The 6,730-nt window shown below is 41.6% G+C and overlaps 2 long non-coding RNA genes across 4 annotated transcripts in view; one reads left to right on the top strand and one right to left on the bottom strand.

Moving 5' to 3' along the window:
* Positions 1-3,579: 3,579 nt before the first annotated feature.
* LOC104912301 overlaps positions 3,580-6,730 on the bottom strand; it is a 24,218-nt gene continuing 21,067 nt past the window's right edge. For 2 of the 3 annotated variants that reach the window (XR_004161028.1, XR_004161029.1), the window contains exons 6-7: positions 5,941-6,112; positions 5,493-5,819 (exon numbers count right to left, since the gene is read on the bottom strand). This is a non-coding gene — a long non-coding RNA (uncharacterized LOC104912301). Of the gene's footprint in view, positions 3,997-5,492; positions 5,820-5,940; positions 6,113-6,730 lie in introns of those variants that run through there. The other variant, XR_004161030.1, reaches the window with a different exon arrangement.
* Positions 5,413-6,730, top strand: LOC109368367. The gene is made up of 2 exons (XR_002116353.1): positions 5,413-5,499; positions 6,506-6,730. It is a non-coding gene; the product is annotated as an uncharacterized LOC109368367 (long non-coding RNA).

Raw genomic sequence — 6,730 nt, 5'->3', positions numbered from 1 at the left:
CAGCTTTAGGACATCTCTGCAGGATTAAGTCACAGGACAATTATCTGCAGCTTGCTCACAGGAAGATTCAGAGTCCCAGCTATGAACTAGGATGCATTTAGTCATTCCCAAGCCTCTGCCCTGCAGCCTTGGTGTTACTGTTGGACCAGGGCACATCCCTTCTCAACAGGCACTACTCTAGGGGATTAAGAGCAGGATGCAGCATTGGCAAAGCCACCGCACGCTGAATGCTGACTGCGGGAGGCAATGCTCAGACTATCAGGTTTCACCCTTTTCCTGATTTGTTTCCTGGCTGCAGCACCCTCCCCAAAACTGCAGCACTGTCCTCGGTCACAAAAGATGAAATGCCTACTTTGATTAAGGAAGAAATGATGAATGAAAATATTTTGATGAATGCAAACTTCATTCCAGACAAATTAATTGTGCTGCTCATTTATGAGGCTAAATCAATGGTAAGAATCATTGATAGGAAACCTATTGAAACTCCAGAGATGCTTTTCAAGAACATATGATTGCTTCCAGTTTTTCAAACAGCACTTCTGTAGCAGAGCTCCACTGACTTCAGTTCTGCTGAGCACCAGGTAAAGTAATCCAGCCCCAGGCAGGGCTTTCTCATTAACAGAGAATTTTTATAACATAATATTTCATATTATGTTTCATATAATTCCTTAGAAAAACTCCAAAGTAACAAAAAAAAAAAAAAGCTTTCCACTAAACAAAGACAATTATTTTGTACTCCTATATTACATTATTATCCCACATAATAAATGCAAAGCTCCCCGGGCTGAGGGAAGTATTAGGTCTAAAGACAAATGAGAAACACAAGCTCCCATCTGATACCAGTTCCACTTGTAAAGTCCAAGACAATGCTACTAAAACCAGTTTGTTGCAGAGCAAAGTATGTTCTAGCATCCATGTTGTCAAACCCTCAGACACCAAAAGACTGCCCTGCTAGAGGGCAGGCTGCCTTAGCACTGCTTACCTGCAGAACTGAAGAGCTGCCCCAGCTCAGGGGTGGCCTGTATGTGAGTTTTAACCTATGACCATTCAGCATGTCCAAATTCCTTCTTAGAGCTGAATCCTTTCCTCAAAGGCAACTTTCAGGATAGATTCAAGAGAAAACATATGTTTCTACAGTAAGCTATTTTAAACACTGATGCCACACAGAAGTTAGAGACAAAGCGCAGCTGGATCTGTCTGTAGCAGAGCTGAGAGCAGGGAGCCTGCCCCCTCACCTCACAGCCTCAGGGAACAGATGCCACCATAGGGAGCAGCTCAGGTGCTGCTGCCTTGAAGAGAAAAATGGAAACTAGAAATCCCAAGTTAGAGTGAACATCCCAAATCCTGCTTGTTACCAATATCTGTGATAACAAAAGAAAGCATGCTCCATCCTCATGGCATGGAAACGCTGCTGTCTTGATATACAAGAAAAGTCTGGCCAGAGAATGAGGGATCTGTCTCACCTCCTTGTCCTGCACTTTTTCAAACCCAAATCCTGTACAGGTTTTATTTAACACTGGCACACAGCTCATGAATTGCTAGCAATGCAGAAGGTGTTGGGGTAGCTAGCCAACCTGTTCACCTTCTGTTCTTCTGCCAGAAACTGAAAGAAATACATAAAGGGAAATATTTGAAGGATAGACTCAGAAGACACCCTCCCAGGGTTGGAAAGTAACATTCAGCTCCCCTGGAGTGCATATATATGGGGCTATTAGGACCAGCTGAATCTCTTGACTCATGATATATTATTATGTCTGTGTTTGCTTGCAAAGCAGGCTGCACATGGCAATCTGAATCCTGACCATCTTCCTGAGATCAGTTAAGTGAGCTCTCTGGTGCGGAACTGATAGAAAACAGGGTATTAGCTAGGTGTAAAAAGTAGGAGAAAAATGTCTTTCAACTTGCATCCCTTCATTGAATTGTAGCTTGCTTCACCTTGGTTCTTAGTAAGGTTTAACTCTCCTTATATAGATTTTTATTTAGGCTCATCATGGCTCAACATCTTGGGTTGCTACAAAGCCAAACTAGCATGAAAGTTGGTATTTTGCCCTGCCATCAAAGATGCACTACTACGTTCATGTCTCCGACTCAGTGGTTAATCTGTTTTCTTCTGTTTTAACATCTATTGTGAATGATTTGAGGAAAGCAGTATTTTTGTCTCAAATACAAAAAGAGAAATAGATTAAAAGTGAACAAAGATTACCATAAAGCTAAAGTATTTTTTCTTCATTATGAACTTGCTTCCTTGGATCATTATAGTTTAACTTCTGTTCACTCCATTCAATATTTTTCCTTAGCTTTGTTCCATTTCACAGTGCTTTGAGAAAGATACATGCACAATGATTTTCATTCTCTACTTCCTACCTCAAGCACAAAATTGCTGCACACAGATTTCTCAGCAATTCAAAAGAGTGTTTCACTTACTAACTCTTGGTCCACCAGCAAAATGTTTCAGATTTTCCTTTAGTTTTATCTGTAACAATTTCTATTTTTTATTATTTCTACTGCCTCTGATCCCATTGCAGAGATTTAAAAGGGCTTATTCATGGTTGTGGCAATAAAATGGAGCTCTTAAAGTGATCCTACAGTACAATAATACTCTGTTTTGAAGATTTAATAACTCCTTTTAAAGTCAGATCTAAATTTTAACTTAGAAGGCACTTGTCAATATCTTTATAATATCCTAAGGCGAAAAAGAACAGGTCAATGAATAGGCTTCAGGAGTCAAGACCTGTAAATGAGGAAAAGGAAAGGAAAGAAAATGATCCACCCTTGGTATTGTGTGGTGAAGATATTCCATGGAGACTTCTGAAATCTGAAGCATACATTTAATAATATTTTTCAAAGACGTACCAATATATACTTAATGATCACTTTTAAAGTACTTGGAAAATTTCAGAAAACAGATGAACTTCAACACGAGACAATGAGCAAACTACTCCAGAAGTCCATCCACAGATCATGATGACAGGAAGGGAAGAATATGAGCCACTAAAAATACCAATGAAAGTATCAAAAAGATACAAACATGGATAAATCTTTATTCCAGACACAGTAACTGGCACTGTCCAGATGCATTAGATCATGAAACCTCTCAAGAGAAAAGAATCTATTTTTACTTTTCTTTTACCTCCTTTTACCCATGAACATGCCTACAAACATAGCTGTGTACTCTATTATCAGATCTGCTCCATCAGCAATTAGATCAGACTGTGCACACTTCATGAAGGAAATCACTTGCAGGGGTACAGTCTGTGCTGACAGCAAGAAGCAGTAGTGCTGAAAGTCCGGTTGGATCCTTGTCACCTCAAAGAATTCACTGCATGTGGCAGGGTGCAAACTGTCAGCTACAAACTAGTCCCAGAAGAGAACAGGGCCTCCTGGTGGTTCTGTAACACAGTTAAGACTGATGACAGTCCCAAAGGCCACTTTTTTCACCCCAATGGAACAGGATCTGCTTCATGATGTCTTTTCTTTTTTTACATGAAGAGTCTGACCAAGCACGGAAATAGCCTTCAGCTCTTTCCAATTTTCCCACAGCCAGGTCAGGCAGTCTCTCAGATCCTCTTATGTCTGGCTTCTGTAGCCTCCTGTGCCTATGGACAAGGGACCATAGAGGCTGCAGGACTGCACGGGGACTGGGAGTGGGGCACAGTGTGGCCACAAGCTCACCAAATGGTTCTGAGGCACAAGCAGGACAAGAAATGACACAGACAGAAAACTGCTACTAAAAATCGCTTCCTTTATTCAATTTGGGAAAAAAATGCCTTGTGTTGACTGCAGGCCTGAAGCTTTCATCTTGGAAGGGCACAAAATAAGAGGCTTTCTGATGCCACACTGTTTGCAGAGGTGATTGCAAACCTCAGAGCTGACAACCAAAAGCTGAAAATCAGATGTCTCCCAAGACTGAGAGCACCTGAATGTAATATTTGCTCACTCTGGTATATATTTAAATATCACAACACAGCTTCCTTCTGCATCTTCACATTCTATTCCCTGGAGAAACAAACGAAATGCAATGAAAAGCTGATCGCAGAGGCCTGGGACAAAACCCAGCGTAACACTTCAGATGACAGAGCTTTTCTCTGGGAATTTAGAGTACCAAGAAAAAAGTAGAAGGTACAGAGAAGGAAAGGTGTCAGGGCACATCAAGGTGGTCAGTAGAGAGAATTTCTACCTGTAAAAAGCATTATTTTCTATTCAGACAAATTATCTGATATTCATAAAAAGTTGACAATCGGGCTTTCAAGTACCTAGTCCAATAAGAACCTTATTTTGCATTCTGATCATTTCCCTACACACCAGGATGCTCAGAGGAGCAGAGGTTGGGCACCAGTGGGCCCTATGGTGTGGTGTAACACAGCAGCCACTCAGGCCCACACCGTCCTTTGATCAGACTACCAAAGAGGGATGAGGGAGAGAACTGGAAATGAAATTGAACAGGTGGAAAGAAATAAAAAATACCTGCAAAGACTGAAGACAAAAAAGGAAACCAAAACACAATAATAACACTACGTAGAGCCAAAGTGCAGTAACTCAACACTTTCCAGCAACACACAGCAATAAATGGTGCACGTTTCTTTACAACCTAACACAACCTAACCTACCCAAATTTACCCCCACCCAGAACAGTGATGAACCATAGGCTTTTATTTAATTACTACCTATTAATTATAAAAAGTAGCCAGTGCATCTTTGCAAGCTATGTCACAGTGGGATAGAGGCATGGCAGCTCTGTCACAGTGGCAAGGGGTGCAGCAGCAGCCACCATGTTGCTGCTGTGTCATGGTAGGAAGAGATGCAGTGGCAGCAGCCATGTGGCTGTGGTGTCACTATTGTTCTATGCTAGGCACCATTACTCTAAGACAGGAAAGCTCAGGGCAGCTGCCTGTCAGAGAACCAAACCCTCTAGATGCCTCTTCCCTGTGTTTATGTTTCCTCAGACACTGAGCAGAAATAAAGGCAGAAGCTATGGAAATGAAGGGCCTGTATTGGCCCAATGCGTGGCCTCTGTTACTCACCCAGTAGTGAAAATCATACTCTGATATGGCTTACAGGGGAGGAAGGTGGGAAGGAAGTGCATTGGTTACATCTACTTGAAGGGGAAAGAGAGACCTTGAGTTCACTTGGAATTAAAAATGGGAAAAAAAATGGATAAATAGTTGGGACTTCCTTCAAAATCCTCATCCCAGAGAAGGGATGATGGTAAATTTTGTATTAGCTCTTCACTCATGTCCTACGCTTCTGCCGTATGCTATGGTGCTTTCCAATATAAGGTTTTACTCAGAGGGTTATTTTAAGAAACTACCTGACATCACAAAGATGCTGACTACCTTGGCCTTTATGACCTGGCCCAAAAAGAACCTTGTTTTCCATTACAATCACTTTCCTACACATGAGGACGCTCAGAGAAGCAGAGATTGGGCTGCAGTGGCTCCATTCTGTGCTGTAACACCATAGCTGCTCAGCTTCACACCACCCTCTGCTCACTCTTCTCAGGTAGGATGAGGGAGAGAACTGGAAATGAAATAGATCCCATGGGCTAAGATAAGAGCTATTTACCAAGACAGAAGAGGAAAACGGTGACAAAAATGCAACAGTAAGAGTGTCAGCAGCTGCAAGGCAACTACTCACCAACCACTGACCAGTGCACCACCATAAATACCACCAACTCAGGGGCTAAGAGGAATGCAGTCTTGGTTCCTGAGCTGTGTAGGGGATATGGAATGCAGTGCTTCCTGGCCTGAAGAGAACTGTTCCTCACCTCTGCTCTGTGGAGCGTGGTCAGCAGTCTGGCTGCTCTCAGCCTTTCTCCACATCTGTAAAAAGAAAAGAATGCTATAAGCATTACAGTGCTGCAAGAGATTCTCCAGAGATACGTCAAAAGCATTTGATGTTCACAGATAAAGAAATATATGGATCTTGGGGTATTTTAATTACCTTGAGTAAAGAACTGGACCCCAACAGAACAGTTAACGCTTGACTCTTGATGCCCTTCCTGTGGATGTGGACAACTCAGCACGTAGTGACCAACTTGAAATAGAGAACTGGAAGTGTAAGATGTGTGTCCTCAAATGCCCTCAGATGGATTTTCCTTCATATCAGTGTGTTTCTACAAAAAGAGCACATATTTATGTGTTTTAATCAACCTCATTATTCTGGATTCTCAGTAGACATACAATATGTCTCACTTGCTCAGGTCAGTGCAGAAATGATAGAAATTGTTCAAATACAGTGTAGTGATTGCCTCCAGGATCTCATGGAGAACTCCAATGGTGTTTCTTCATGTTTTCACTACAGCTGTCCTGAAATTTTTGATATCCACACATGGAAAACAGATTCTAAGTTTCCCATGTGCAAATAATGTATTTGAGTTAACCCATTTTGAAGAAAAAACTCTCTATTTCCCCAAATACATAACTCTGAGCTGATTTTAAAGTGTCTGAAATGTTCAGTGCTTATTTCTGTTATGTAATCCTTAACTCTTTCCTCTCCTGCCTTGCAGGCTGTCATGAGAAACCTCTTCTGTTAACTAGCATCACCTGTTTCACATATGCTGTCTCAGTTGCCAAAATGATGAAAAGTAAATCCTCCTGCTGAGGTGTATGAGAAAAACAGCATTCCAGGCATGGAAGAACTCTTTGATTTCTCTCAGGCTAATATTGCAACATTTTAAAAAGAAAGAGGCAAAAAAGAAAACAGAATCAGTCTTTCCAGAAGGTCTGGGAAA

Source organism: Meleagris gallopavo, chromosome 1 (genome assembly GCF_000146605.3).
Source record: "Meleagris gallopavo isolate NT-WF06-2002-E0010 breed Aviagen turkey brand Nicholas breeding stock chromosome 1, Turkey_5.1, whole genome shotgun sequence".
Taxonomy (NCBI): domain Eukaryota; kingdom Metazoa; phylum Chordata; class Aves; order Galliformes; family Phasianidae; genus Meleagris; species Meleagris gallopavo.
The sequence above is the reverse complement of the archived record's forward strand: the minus strand, read 5'-3'. Positions and strand labels throughout refer to the sequence as shown.